At 32.9% G+C, this 15,979-nt stretch overlaps 1 protein-coding gene and 1 long non-coding RNA gene across 2 annotated transcripts in view; both read left to right on the top strand.

Annotated features, from left to right (window-relative positions):
- LOC143083960 (uncharacterized) overlaps positions 1 to 15,979 on the top strand; it is a 292,090-nt gene that overhangs the window by 190,785 nt on the left and 85,326 nt on the right. The gene's annotated exons all lie outside the window — the stretch shown is intronic.
- LOC143083954 (uncharacterized) overlaps positions 1 to 15,979 on the top strand; it is a 33,727-nt gene that overhangs the window by 17,616 nt on the left and 132 nt on the right. Inside the window, exons 2-3 of the long non-coding RNA XR_012980954.1 lie at positions 12,555 to 12,729; positions 13,365 to 13,388. This is a non-coding gene — a long non-coding RNA (uncharacterized LOC143083954). The remainder of the gene's footprint in view (positions 1 to 12,554; positions 12,730 to 13,364; positions 13,389 to 15,979) is intronic.

The raw sequence follows: 15,979 nt of genomic DNA, 5'->3' as shown, positions 1-15,979 counted from the left end.
AAAAACCTTTTCATTTGACAACGTTCGCTTTACAAATCTTTTTAACCTTTTACATAACCCGTACGACTCGTTTTGTCGTTGCTGCAAACCAGCCATACCGGTAATGGGTTCATGAATTCTGAATTTGAAAATGTACGTGAAAAATAACCTCCACATGAATTTTAACCCCCATTACAATTACCAAAAATAGCAAGAAAACTACATTGGGACCTTCGTGATAGCTATTGGTCATTCTTGACTAAGGGAAAGGGAGGGGGCAGGAGGGCTTGGCCTTTGAAGGGTTACAAACAGGTATTTATTATAAATATACTTTTATATAATAATGAAAATTAAAATAAATATAATTTAAATAAGCAATGAATTAGCATGTTCACTAGCTGTCCTTATGTGGAGGGATTAAATACTTTCGATCGTGCTACACTGTACGACGTAGATACGGTTTATGATGGTGAAAGTTCCTCCATCGTTCAAATTTCATCCATGGAGATCCCTGGGTTATATTGTTCATCAGGTCAAGATCTATCTGCCCTGAAATTTTCAGATGAATCGGACATTTCGTTGTTGGGTTGCTGCCCCTGAAATGGTAATTTTAAGGAAATTTTGCTGTTTTTGGTTATTATCTTGAATATTATTATAGATAGAGATAAACTGTAAACAGCAATAATGTTCGGCATAGTGAAATCTACAAATAAGTTAACATGACCAAAATGGTCAGTTGACCACTTTAGGAGTTATTGCCCTTTATAGTCAATTTTTAACTATTTTTCGTAAATCTTAGTAATCTTTTAGAAAAATCTTCTCCTCTGAAACTTCAGGGCCAAATTCAACCAAACTTGGCCATAATCATCATTGGGGTATCTTGTATAAAAAATGTGTCCGGTGACCCAGCCAACCAACCAAGATGGCCACCATGGCTAAAAATAGAACATAGGGGTAAAATGCAGTTTTTGGCTTATAACTCAAAAAAACAAAACATTAGAGGAAATCTGACATGGGTTATATTGTTCATCAGGTCAAGATCTATCTTCCCTGAAATTTTCAGATGAATCGGACATTCCGTTGTTGGGTTGCTGCCCCTGAAATGGTAATTTTAATGAAATTTTGCTGTTTTTATACGACCGCAAACATTTTAATTTTTTGGTCGTATATTGCTATCACGTTGGCGTCGTCGTCCTGCGTCGTCGTCGTCGTCGTCGTCCGAATACTTTTAGTTTTCGCACTCTAACTTTAGTAAAAGTGAATAGAAATCAATGAAATTTTAACACAAGGTTTATGACCACAAAAGGAAGGTTGGGATTGATTTTGGGAGTTTTGGTCTCCACATTTTAGGAATAAGGGGCCAAAAAGGGCCCAAATAAGCATTTTCTTGGTTTTCGCACTATAACTTTAGTTAAAGTGAATAGAAATCTATGAAATTTTGACACAAGGGTTATGACCACAAAAGGAAGGTTGGGATTGATTTTGGGAGTTTTGGTTCCAACAGTTTAGGAATTTTAAAAGGGCCAAAAAAGGGCCCAAATAAGCATTATTCTTGGTTTTCGCACAATAACTTTAATATAAGTAAATAGAAATCAATGAAATTTTAACACAAGGTTTATGACCACAAAAGGAAGGTTGGGATTGATTTTTGGAGTTGAGGTCACAACAGTTTATGAACTAGGGGCCAAAAAGGGGTCATATAAGCATTTTTTTTTTGATTTTTGCACCATAACTTTAGTATAAGTAAATAGAAATCTATGAAATTTAAACACAAGGTTTATGACCATATAAGGAAGGTTGGGTTTGATTTGGGGAGTTTTGCTCCTAACAGTTTAGGAATAAGGGGCCCAAAGGGTCCAAAATTGAACTTTGTGTGATTTCATCAAAAATTAAATAATTGGGGTTCTTTGATATGCCGAATCTAACTATGTATGTAGATTTTTAATTTTTGATCCCGTTTTCAAATTGGTCTTCATTAAGGTCCAAAGGGTCCAAAATTAAACTTAGTTTGATTTTAACAAAAATTGAATCCTTGGGGTTCTTTGATATGCTGAATTTAAAATGTACTTAGATTTTTAATTATTGGCCCAGTTTTCAAGTTGGTCCAAATGGGGGTCCAAAATTAAACTTTGTTTGATTTCATCAAAAATTGAATAAATGGGTTCTTTGATATGCCAAATCTAACTGTTATGTAGATTCTTAATTTTTGGTCCAGTTTTCAAATTGGTCTACATCAAGGTCCAAAGGGTCCAAAATTAAACCAAGTTTGATTTTAACAAAAATTAAATTCTTGGGCTTATTTGATATGCTTTATCTTAATATGTACTTTGATTTTTGATTATGGGCCCAGTTTTCAAGTTGGTCCAAATCAGGATTCCATATCAAGTATTGTGCAATAGCAAGAAATTTTCAATTGCACAGTATTGCACAATAGCAAGAAATATCTAATTGCACAATATTGTGCAATAGCAATTAATTTTCAATTGGAGTTATCTTTCTTTGTATAGAATAGTAGTTGATAATATATGTTGGAAATTTGCCAGACATGACTATGATGTCATTTTCTATTTTTATTTGCCAATAACCTTATGTAAATAACTTCATTGGAAATTTGCCAATATAAAATGTTGCTGATGAAGTTTTTTTTATTGTTTTATACAATAAACAATGTATATTCACTTTTACTACCAACCAATCTTTACCATTCAGTGATAACAAGCACTTTATTTTACATTTTAATATTTTATGATGTATTTAAAAGAGTAGTTATTGTTGCAAACTCCATTAGAAATTTGAATTGATATCAGTTTTGGAAAAAGGGAAACGGAGATGTGAAAAAAAGGGGGGGGGGAGTTTTAATTTTTCTCATTTCAGATTTCATAAATAAAAAGAAAATTTCTTCAAACATTTTTTTGAGAGGATTATATATTCAACAGCATAGTGAATTGCTCAAAGGCAAAAAAAAAACTTTTAAGTTCATTAGACCACATTCATTCTGTGTCAGAAACCTATGCTGTGTCAACTATTTAATTTTAGATTTAAAAAGTTTGAAGAAGAAATCTTTAATTGATTTGTAAAATCTTGACATTTGTTTTGTGTAAAAAAAAACATGTAATGTCAAAAATTTGATCACAATCCAAATTCAGAGCTGTATCACGCTTGAATGTTTTGTCCATACTTGCCCCAACTGTTCAGGGTTCGACCTCTGCGGTCGTATAAAGCTGCGCCCTGTGGAGCACCTGGTTGGTTATTATCTTGAATATTATTATAGATAGAGATAAACTGTAAACAGCAATAATGTACAGCAAAGTAAGAACTAAAAATAAGTCAGTATGACCAAAATAGTCAATTGACCCCCTAAGGAGTTATTGCCCTTCATAGTCAATTTTTAACAATTTTCTTAAAATTTGAAGATTTTCAATAACATTTTCCACAGAAAGTACTATTACAGATAGAGATAATTGTAAGCAGCAAGAATGTTTAGTAAAGTAAGATCTACAAACACTTCACCATCACCAAAACACAATTTTGTCATGAATTCATCTGTGTCCATTGTTTAATATTCACATAGACCAAGGTGAGCGACACAGTCTCTTTAGAGCCTCTAGTTTACTTCTCTAAGTAAAAAAATCTGAATGTCTAAGGTACATAACTCAGCCAATATGTTTTTTACCTAGATACAAGTAAATAAAATCACTTGTATAAGTATCCTACAAATTTACTTAGGCCTAAAAAAAAAAGATATGTGTTTCCGGTAACATCATTTTGAAAAATAGGGTCAGTAGGTCGGAATTCTTTTTTTTTTTTTTTTTTTTTTTTTTTTGACATCGTAAATGAAATCCGGAAAATTATCATGGTTTTTCCAAGTCCGGATCCGTAATTAGTTTCAAAAACCGGAAGTGTGCCATTTGCAATGTTTTTGAAGCACCTGCTGTGCAAATTTCTTGGATTTTAACCTATTTGGAATACCTTTTGACATTAATAAAATGTTTTACTGGCTTTCTATGTCATCTATCAGAAGCCTGTGTCAAAAACGGGGTCGGTTGATACAATTTTTTTTTTTTTTTTTTTGAGGATCCAATAAAAAAGTTAGGGTCGGGGCTAAAAAAACAGGGTCAGTCGGGTTACCAGAAACATCGATCTTTTTTTTTTCTCGGCCTTATATAAGTATATTAACATGATTAATATCACTTCTTCGAGTAAATAAAAATAACTTGTACAAGTAGAACCCCTGACTGTCAACTGCTAGCTTTATGCGAAAAATGGCAAACAAGCAATGTGTAAAACCGAGTGAAAAACATATCCAACTGACAAAATACAACCATGACAACTTCGACAAATGGCGGTTATAAACTGGAAATGTAGACAAAATCAATACTGGACCAGATTCCGGAAGTGGACAAGGCTAATTTTGGGTTTACCAAACAAATACAAAAAATAAATTAAAAATAAAATTGCCTGAAATCGCCATAGGTGACAATCAAATAAAACTCTTGAATTGAAAATTATGAAAAAGAAAAACATGAAAAAAGAAAAAAGTAATATATTTTTTTTACAGAAACTAATTGGAAGAGTTAACAAATGTTCATGTATAAATCTAATAAAATGTTACTTTCACTTTCTTCCTCACTAAAAATAAATTGACATTGGATATTTGTATAATATAATAAAATTGAGAATGGAAATGGAGAATATGTCAAAGAGTTAACAACCCGACCAAAGCATGCAAAGAGCAGACAACAGATGAAGGCCAGCAATGGGTCTTCAACGCAGCGAGAAAATCCCACACCCTTTATAGTGGTCATCAGCTGGCCCCGAAATAAAATTGTGTATTAGACAGTGAAAATGGACGTCACACTAAACTCCAAAACATATAAAGACTAACAAAGGCTAACTAAACACATTACTACAGATCTTTGAGGTAATTCTTTCTCAATTTTGAAGGAAAAGTAAATATCTGGAAGGGTAAGTGAATTTAGAAAAGTGTTGGCCTGCTTGGCCAGTTAAAAAAAAATCTAATTGTATAGGCTATCCCAGAATTTATTAACTGTTACCATGGTTTCTGTCTTTGAAGGTGAAAAAAATCTTATCACATGTGGGTTATAAGAAGTACTGTATTTTGATGCCATGTTGTCAAGTTTAAAAACGAAAAGGACAGGGAAATAGAATTATAAATGGCAATCATCATGATCATGTAGTTTCTTTTTTTCTTATTTTCACAAAAGAGGTAATTTCTAAAGAACTATACACATCAAAACTCACATCTGGTATATTTGTTGGGTTTTCCCATTTCATTGAAAATTGTGTGAAATATTCCCCGAGACTGCCCAGGGTCCTTTTTTCCAAAATACCCAGGATTTTGAAATTAAAGAAATAAATGAAGTTTTTCTATGCGATTTTTGTCGAGCCTGCAACTTTTGTTGCAGAAAGCTCGACATAGGGATAGTGATCCGGCGGCGGCGGCGTTAGCTAACTTCTTAAAAGCTTAATATTTTAGAAGGTGGAAGACCTGGATGCTTCATACTTTGTATATAGATGCCTCAAGTTACGAAGTTTCTGTCAGTCACATGCCCAATGTCCTTGACCTCATTTTCATGGTTCAGTGACCACTTGAAAAAAAAAGTTCAAATTTTTTGTAATGTTGTATTCTCTCTTATTATAAGTAATAGGATAACTATATTTGATAGGTGCGTACCTTGCAAGGTCCTCATGTCTGTCAGACAGTTTTCACTTGACCTCGACCTCAATTCATGGATCAGTGAACAAGGTTAAGTTTTGGTGGTCAAGTCCATATCTCAAATACTATAAGCAATAGGGCTAGTATATTCAGTGTATGGAAGGACTGTAAGGTGTACATGTCCAACTGGCAGGTGTCATCTGACCTTGACCTCGTTTTCTGGTCTGTGTGTCCGTCCATCTGTCTGTTCGTTCGTTCGTCTGTGTGTCCTTTTGTCTGTGCATCCGTTTGTCCCGCTTCAGGTTAAAGTTTTTGGTCAAGGTAGTTTTTGATGAAGCTGAAGTCCAATCAACTTGAAACTTAGTACACATGTTCCTTATTGTATGATCTTTCTAACTTTAATGCCAAATTAGATTTTTTTACCCAATTTTACAGTCCATTGAACATGGAAAATGATAGTGTGAGTGGGGCATCTGTGTACTTAGGACACATTCTTGTTTTAGAATATTTCATAGGGCAAAAACATAAAAAATGCAAAACCTTTAATCAATTGTAAAAAAGGGAGGGTGCTATGCTTTCTTTTTTAATTTTTTTGCTCACTTATTTTGAAAGTTCATCAGACAAACTAACAAATTAATGTTAGGCCAGGTCTGTTACAAGTATAAGCTACATTGTACTACTACAAGTATTTTCAAATGTACTTTTTTTTCTTCAGTGTGCATGATGTGTCCTTTATTTCAATAAATTTGAAAATAGGTGTAGCTTGAAGGAAACTGGGTTTGTTTTGTTTTTGGTTTGTTTGGTGTTTTTAATTTTATTTTTTTTTGGGGGGAGGGGTGTTAGATTATATGTTTAGTTATAACAACTTTAACTAATGCAGTGAATCTTAAAATCTTAATCACTGTACATGTGTAGAGTGATTTTTTTTTTTTTTTACATGCATCACTTCAACCAGTGATTTTTTTACTTTAGCTTCAAAATGCCACAGATCAAGTTGAACATTATGATGATGATGTACTTATGCTTTTTAAATGTATCGGGTTGGGGTGGGGGTGGGGGGGGGGTATTTGAGTGCACATAAAAGGTCTTTCTGACAATTATGCCACAAAGTGTTGACGCCAGAAGAAGATGATATATATACACGATATATGATAGAACTTTTGAGCATATTTTGTGGTATTTGTGATTATTGTTAGTCTCCTTGAATGTTTTAGTTGATAAGAAATATTTATAGCACACAAGGTATTTATAGCCAATTGACCTTGTCAGTGATCATGGTGATATTTACCAACTAATGTCAACTAATTTAAGCCAACAAAATGCAAACACTTTTACAGTGATGATAATGACTTCTTCTTTCCCTGAATTCATTATGATTTATCTGGATAAATTAATTTATCATGTTCATAAGATTCAATTTATGTCCCTAAGGATTTCCTTTTGTAACTTGTATAGCCATAAAAAAAAAAGAAAACTCATTTACTGTGAATGTGATGACAAAAAAAGGAGTTAAACCATGTTTCCTCATTCAAATACATTGATTGTCATTAAAACTTGGCTATCATTTGAAAAATGATACAAGTGTTCGATAGACAGGAAGTACCTTTAGTTGTTGATTGATGAATCTGGAAAACGCATCACAGGGTATACAAGTAGCTGTCAGACTTATATAAACCCTAAAACCCTAATACCAAATTTTGAAATCCTTGTCAAGTAGTTCCTGACAAAAATGGGACGAAATTATTCATGGGACAGAGGGACTGACGGATGGATGGACAGACAGAGGTAAAACAGTTTACCCTCCAAGTTTTTAAAGCAGGTTTAAAGCTAGGGTTTAAAATAATAAAAATCACTTGTACTCGTAATAGTTTTAAATCACTGCACCATGAGTACGTGACTTTCATTTTGGTCAAATCCTATGTTTTTGTACAGCTATAGATGCATGCTTTTTCAATAAAAATTTGACGTTACAATGCATTTTTTATAGTTAGAAAGCCCATGCATGTGACCAGTATAAATAATAATGAAAATCACTTGTACAAATGATTTCAAATCATGGCATAAAAAAAATATAAATCACTTGTACAAATGATTTTTAATCATTGCACAGAGTGATTTACATGAAATAATATAAATCACAACACAGTTCAGTAATAGTTATGGTCAGATCATATGTTTTCTTACTTATAAATTTGAACAATGCATGCTTTTGCTATGGAAATTGTGATGTCAAAATGCATTTTTAATAGTAAGAATACCCATGAGACCAGGAAAGATAATAGTGTTAATCACTTGTTCAAATGATTTTAAATCACTGCACATAGTGATTTACATTAAATAATTAAAATCACTTGTACAAATGATTTTAAATCACTGCACAGAGTGATTTCTGTGATGGTACAAATGATCTTACTGCACAGTGATTTTTAATAATTTGATATAACATGCATACATCTGGATGTTAGATCAATAAAAACTAAAATGCAGGCTCGCATTGATGTACAAGATTGTCAACAACAAAGTAGCAATCAACAAAGACATGTACCTCCTATTAGACCTACTAGAGTATCTAGCAGGGGTGGATCCAGCCATTTGAAAATGGGGGGGGAGGGGGACAAAAAGGGGGGGGGGGTTCCAACTATATGTCCCCATTCAAATGCATTGATCGGCCAAAAAAGGGGTCCAACCCCCCGAAACACCCACCCCCCCACCCACCCCCCCCCCCGATCCGCCAATGTCTAGACATACACAACAGCATGAACGCAGGGTACAAACAGTAACCAAAGACTGCAGGAAATGGTCCTTCTTTGTGAACACCACCAAAGACTGGAACAAGCTTCCCCTGGAGATCGCCACAGCAGTCATCAGTGGCGGATCCAGAATTTTTCATAAGGGGGGGGGGGGCGCTGACTGACCTAAAGGGGGGGCCTGCTCCAGTCATGCTTCAGTGATTCCCTATATAATCAACCATCTCACAAAATAAAAAAGGAACATTTGTTTTTATCCTGTATTAACCATGCAGAACCAAGTTGCCAGTATATATAGAAAGTTGAATGTGGACAGTATACACGGAAAAATATGTAAATTATTTGTTTATCAACTCTGGTAAAAGAACATTATCTTGGCATATGTTAGTTGTTACGGAGTTTGGTCATAAAGATCTGCTTTATTAAGTCTGAATTTATCAAATAAATATTTAATATTTCCGTTTGCAGTGTGAAGAAACTGTGAAATTATAATAAATAAAGAAGGCACACAATGATTTCATATTTATATTATCGTGCCAAAAATTTATGACATTCTGACAAACATACACGTTTTAGTTTAAACTTTTTAAGTCGTCAAGAGTTAATCCCCTTTAAGTTAATTCCATTCCAAAAAATCACTTGCTGGAATGATCTTTTATATCTGAATAAAAATATCACTCATTGAAGTGATTTCCAATCTTCAGAAGGTCCAATTTTCTGACCACGCAAGTACTTGCATTTCTATCGAGAGTACGTATATTTTTCAACGTCAAAATGTAGTTTAAATGTTGAAGTTTATTGGAAAAATATTCACAGTATCAGCAAAAATCTTATAAAATCCCCAGACTATAAATATTTCAAGGCTATTTTTAGTCATTTTCAAGCAATTTTTGTAAATTCCTTTATCTAGTCAATGTTTACAGTGTTTTCCACCATATCTTTGGAAAACCACGTTGTTTACGAAAAATCTCGCGAGATTGTAACAAGCTACAAATTGCGGGAAATTCAAATTTCAAGCTTTTTTTACCGATTGCTATGTTTCTAAGCAAAAATAAAAAATCACTCAAATAAGTGATTTTAAAAATCACTTGTACAAGTAACTCCCCTGTTGTATATGATGTCATAACTTAAATAACGTCACAACTAAAATCCCTAACAACAGAACCAAAATCAGAAACGTTATGGTATTTCCGTTCTGAAATTAAGATATGTTTGAATTAAAAAAAGATCATATACTTCGTCACCTTTCACAGGTAATGCCTGCCTCATATTAAACCACATTCCGAACTATTTTGGAAGTGTTGAAACACACATAATTTTGTCATTGCCGGATATGCAGAGTTGTTTGGTTTTATATATCATACAGCTAAATTTTAATTTTATCTTCATTATATGTGTGTTAAGAATCAGAGTTGTAACTTGTCATTATGTCCCGTTAGGGGCCCTTAATTGGAAAATAAAGAACTTTTAACTTTGAACTTACCGTGCCGGTGGTACTTTTTTTTATAACTGGTATCTTTTGACTCTTCCTTTCCCTACAGATGTAAATTCTGATTTTCTCCAAGTTTATATATGTGCCTTTCTATTAATTGTCGTCCGGCATATAAATAACTTAGAAAAAATATCAGATCAATGATAGATTTCTCAACGTGTGCAAAATGTAAACAAATTTTGACCTCATGGTAATAAGTGGTTTTTCGTAATTGTACTGAACAGTTCGGCCCTAAATATACCGTCCTAGATAGTGACTCCACTTCGGCACTTGTTCATTCGCATGTACCATGTTCCGTTTAAAATAAAGATTATTTATATTATACTTAATAAAAAACTGCATATTAATAAATATTTGTTTGCAACATCCTTGATTTATTTTCATAATACCGTTACGGTGACGGATCAACTTTTGGCCGATATAATTTGGGACGAGATTGTCACCTCTATGTGAGCTTACATAATCTTTGTGCTCTTGGAATGTTTCTGTACCTTCCCAATTCAATGCCTAGAGAATGATCACTCAGTCTAAATTTTGAGAGTAAATATTCCTCAGACTGACAATTAATTTTTAATTTCCCATAAAGACAAAGTTTGGATGAGGAATCCAATTTTGAAAGTTTATTTAAAGTAGTGTTTTCATATTCCTCTGAAACACACTTTTTAATATTACATTTTAACACGTTTTTGATTGTTTAAAAGTTACATTAATATAAGAGTAATTTTCTGGGTTTATTTTCATATCTTTAAAAATTTATCTGCAAATGAGTACCAAGAATAAATTCCTGCAGAATGTAAATTTATGTTTGTTTGTAAAGATTCTTTAACCAGGGGATTAATATCATTATAGATAAAGATAAACTGTAAACAGCAATAATGTTCAGCAAAGTAAGATTTACAAATAAATCAACATGACTGAAATGATCAGTTGACCCTTTAAGGAGTTATTGCCCTTTATAGTCAATTTTTAATCGTTTTTTGTAAATCTTATTAATCTTTTACAAAAAACTACTGGGCCAAATTAAACCAAACTTGGCCACAATCATCTTTTGGGTATTTAGTTTAAAAAACGTGTCCGGTGACCCAGCCAACCAACCAAGATGGCCGTCATGGCTAAAAATAGAACATAGGGGTAACATGCAGTTTTTGGCTTATAACTCAAAAACCAAAGCATTTAGAGCAAATCTGACAAGGGATAAAATTGTTTATCAGGTCAAGATCTATCAATTTTCAAATGAATCTGACAACCCATTGTTGGGTTGCTGCCCCTTAATTGTTAATTTGAAGGAAATTTTGCTGTTTTTAATTGTTATTATCTTGAATATTATTATAGATAGAGATAAACTGTAAACAGCAATAATGTTCAGCATGACTGAAATGGTCAGTTGACCCCTTTAGGAGTTATTGCCCTGTATAGTAAATTTTTAATCGTTTTTCGTAAATCTTAGTAATCTTTTCAAAAATCTTCTCCTCTGAAACTTAACTGGGCCAAATTAATCAAAACTTGACCACAATCATCTTTTGGGTATTTAGTTTGAAAAATGTGTCCGGTGACCCGGCCAACCAACCAAGATGGCCGTCATGGCTAAAAATAGAACATAGGGGTAACATGCAGTTTTTGGCTTATAACTCAAAAACCAAAGCATTTAGAGCAAATCTGACAAGGGATAAAATTGTTTATCAGGTCAAGATCTATCAATTTTCAAATGAATCTGACAACCCATTGTTAGGTTGCTGCCCCTTAATTGTTAATTTGAAGGAAATTTTGCTGTTTTTATTTGGTTATCTTGAATATTATTATAGATAGAGATAAACTGTAAACAGCAATAGGAGTTATTGCCCTTTATAGTAAATTTTTAATCGTTTTTCGTAAATCTTAGTAATCTTTTCAAAAATCTTCTCCTCTGAAACTACTGGGCCAAATTAATCAAAACTTGGCCACAATCATCTTTTGGGTATTTAGTTTGAAAAATGTGTCCAGTGACCAGGCCATCAAACTAAGATGGCCGCCATGGTTAAAAATAGAACATAGGGGTAAAATGCAGTTTTTGGCTTATAAAGTTCTCAAAAACCAAAGCATTAAGAGAAAATCTGATGGGGTTAAATTGTTTATCAGGTCAAGATCTATCTGCCCTAAAATTTTCAGATGGATCTGACAACCCTTTGTTGTTGGGTTGCTGTCCCTGAATTTGTAATTTAAAGGAAATTTTGCCTTGTTAGCTCTTCGGGTTAGGAGAGCTTTTCTCATCACTTTGCGTCCGACGTCTGGCGTCGTCGTCGTCCGTCGTCTTTACCTTTGACAAAAATCTGCTCATTCTGCTTGATAACAGCAATAATTTTCAGCAAATTAAGATAGATCTACAAAAAGTTTATATGACCAAATTTGTCAATTGACCCCTTAAGGAGTTATTGCTCTTTAAAGACAATTTTACACAATTTGTTCATCAAGTTTGCTAACATTTAAAAATCTTCTCCTCTGAAACTACTGGGCCAAATACCTGTAAACTTTAATTGAATGTTTCTTAGTTACACTTTACACTTTCAACACATGTCAACATTCAATGATAATCAGTAAAGCAGACAAAACAGAATGTGCACTTTTGTTTACAGGTTTTCATCTGTGTATATATTTAACATTTTTTATAAAACTTTATTTGCAGTTTCTTATCATGTTAATTGACTGTTGGCAGAAGGGGTATGTTATATAAAGTGGCATAAAGGCCATGAAGACAGACTTAACATAACATACTGAAGTTGAAATTAAAGTTTAACGAAGGCCCACGTGTAATCCTTTATTGACAGTTGCAGAACTTGGACCAACAGATTTCACTTTAGGTATTTAATAAAATTGATAATTAGCTTAAGACAGGGGCTTTAATACTTGACTTTAAGTTTTTTTTTTAATGATTTATGCTGAAACTGAAGATGTTTTAACAATATAAAAATACTGAGATGCGGTATGATTGCGAATGAGACAACTCTCCACCAGAAACCAAAAGTGACATAACTAATTTAGACAAATGGTTGCTACAAAGACTTTTTCTGATTAAGGGCTATTGTCCTTAATTGATTGAAAAATAACTAATTATGACATTTCTGTGTAATAACTTGCATTCAATTATGAAAGTGCCAATTTTCACTTATAAAATGTTATACTACTCAGGACTTATGGCTCTTGATTGTTTTAACGTGACACTCAAATGTAGGCAAAATCTGAAAGTACAGCATCTATTTAAAATAAGAGTGATTTTGTTCTAAAATTATATAATACAATTTTTTTTATGGTGGTATGTTACATAACACAAATTTGGATGTTAATCATAGTTTAGAGAAAATACAGATTTGATCAATTTCAATAATTAAACATATTGGGACAATCTAAATATGACATCATAATTACAGTTTCATTATTCCTCATCAAATAACAACTGAGTACAAATTTGATACAATGTTTTCTCTTTCTTTTACAGGATATAATGGCAAGTTGGGATGAGGTAAGTTTTTCTTCTTAAAAGTCATATGACCTACAGTACAGTTCAAGAGTACCAACTCTCCCACACCCTACACCGAGGAAAATGTCGGAGTCACTCCGACAAACTCCGATATTCCTCTCAAAATGTTGGGAGGAATTTGGGAGTAAACAATTTTAACTATTTGAATTTTAATGTTTTATCTTTCAAAAAAGAAAGTACATTAGTTATATGTCCATGGTCAATAATATAGATTTACAGTTGGTGATGTATTAATGGAAATTATGATGGAAATTGTCCGGGGTGACTGATTGTATTCAAATGACAATAATCATGATAATACGATAAAGAAATGCCAATTGTAGGCGGTTGGGAAATTTTGAAAATAAAATGATGACTGATTTAACTGGAATAGAATATTATGATGGGCAATTATGAGGTTTGATAAATTTTATTAATAATTAAAGGATTAGTGACCTATCGGATAGCGATAAGCGGATTACTTATCATCACAACTTTTAACATCTTTTGTAAACGTAAAATGATTGAGCGTCATAAACTTGTCAAACACCGGTAGAATTATAGTACATTTATAATATAATTAATGTGAAAATATTTTTCACTTTCCAAATTCAAATGACGAAATTGATATAAATACTTTCGTCAATTTGAAAACCGTTCCGTAAAATGCGAAAATGACGAACACTATCAATATCACTTGAAATTATTTCCTTTGTCAACAGAGTTGTCATTTAACAGTTTCTGTTCGTAATTTGAATTATTCAAGTCTGTATAAATGTACCGAGGTGGTGAAACATCATATTTTACATTGCTCAATAAATTAAGTTTACTTGATGATCCGATGAATCGGGTTACCGAAAAAAAACATGATTTTATTAGCCAGTTGATTTTTTAATAATGAACAATTAATGCGCTGATATTGCTTATTGAATAAGTTATAAAAGAAACTAATTGTGGCAAAATCGTCCTTGCTGAAAGAACACAATGTATGACCTGACAGGACTGTAATAGAAACACAAAATAACAATTTTCTTCATACTTTTTCGTATGTACGTTCTATTTTAAAGATAACGGCATAAGACACAAATATAAAAGATAATAATTATCTTATTCTAAATGATATTGTCACATCTTTATCTGTCAAAGAAAGGAAAACATTTGTTCATTTTATAATACCGTGATTTTAAAGCACACCTGTGCAACCAAGATCGATTAAATGTTCAAAGGTAAATTATCTGGGTAATCCAATTATGTTGTCACGCGTCGTTAATTTGAAGTACATCCGATGGGCAATAAACCAATTAACAGCCACGCGGTGTTGGGAGAGAATCTTTGGAGGATTTTAGGAGTGAAATCCGCGGTACTCGGTGTGATTCCGAGAAACACGTAAATCGGAGAAAAAAGTTATCGAATCGATATTTTTGAACAGTACTGTATATTGTGCATACACTGTACAAAAAGATACAGGCATGTAGTATTCTCATAGTCAGACCTATGTTGTCAATAAACTGTACAGAAAGATACAGGCGTGTAGTATTCTCATACTCAGTCAGTGTCATGTGACCTATGTTGTCAATAAACTGTACAGAAAGATACAGAAGTGTAGTATTCTCATAGTCAGTCAGTGTCATGTGACCTATGTTGTCAATAAACTGTACAGAAAGATACAGGCGTGTAGTATTCTTATACTCAGTCAGTGTCATGTGACCTATGTTGTCAATAAAGTGTACAGAAAGATACAGGTGTGTAGTATTCTCATAGTCAGTCAGTGTCATGTGACCTATGTTGTCAATAAACTGTACAGAAAGATACAGGTGTGTAGTATTCTCATAGTCAGTGTCATGTGACCTATGTTGTCAATAAACTGTACAGAAAGATACAGGCGTGTAGTATTCTCATAGTCAGTCAGTGTCATGTGACCTATGTTGTCAATAAACTGTACAGAAAGATACAGGTGTGTAGTATTCTCATAGTCAGTCAGTGTCATGTGACCTATGTTGTCAATAAACTTTACAGAAAGATACAGGCGTGTAGTATTCTCATAGTCAGTCAGTGTCATGTGACCTATGTTGTCAATAAACTGTACAGAAAGATACAGGCGTGTAGTATTCTCATAGTCAGTCAGTGTCATGTGACCTATGTCATGTGACCTATGTTGTCAATAAACTGTTCAGAAAGATACAGGTGTGTAGTTTTGTAAGAAGGAGAATAGGAAAAAATCAATATCATTACAGTGAGAAGAATTTCAATATACAAAATTCCAGGGAACAAAAAAAGAGATGTAAGATATCATAGGATATTCACAACTCTTTTACAATGTAAGTTGAAGAGAAACTGACAACGCCATGGCAAAAAATGAAGAACAAAAACAATTCAAACAACAATCTTCAAAGTATTACATAAAAAACTAAAGATCAAGCAATACAAACCCCAGCAAAAACTGATGCATACTACAGTTGTCTATAAAGTCTTTTCTAAAAAAATTTATAAACAAACTTACTTCGATTTGGTAATCACTGTATTTGATATATATATCAGCTATGGAAACTGTAAACATGTAGCTTATTAAATTCAATTATTATATTTATGATACA

This window comes from Mytilus galloprovincialis, chromosome 7 (assembly GCF_965363235.1).
Source record: "Mytilus galloprovincialis chromosome 7, xbMytGall1.hap1.1, whole genome shotgun sequence".
NCBI classification, from domain to species: domain Eukaryota; kingdom Metazoa; phylum Mollusca; class Bivalvia; order Mytilida; family Mytilidae; genus Mytilus; species Mytilus galloprovincialis.
The sequence above is the reverse complement of the archived record's forward strand: the minus strand, read 5'-3'. Positions and strand labels throughout refer to the sequence as shown.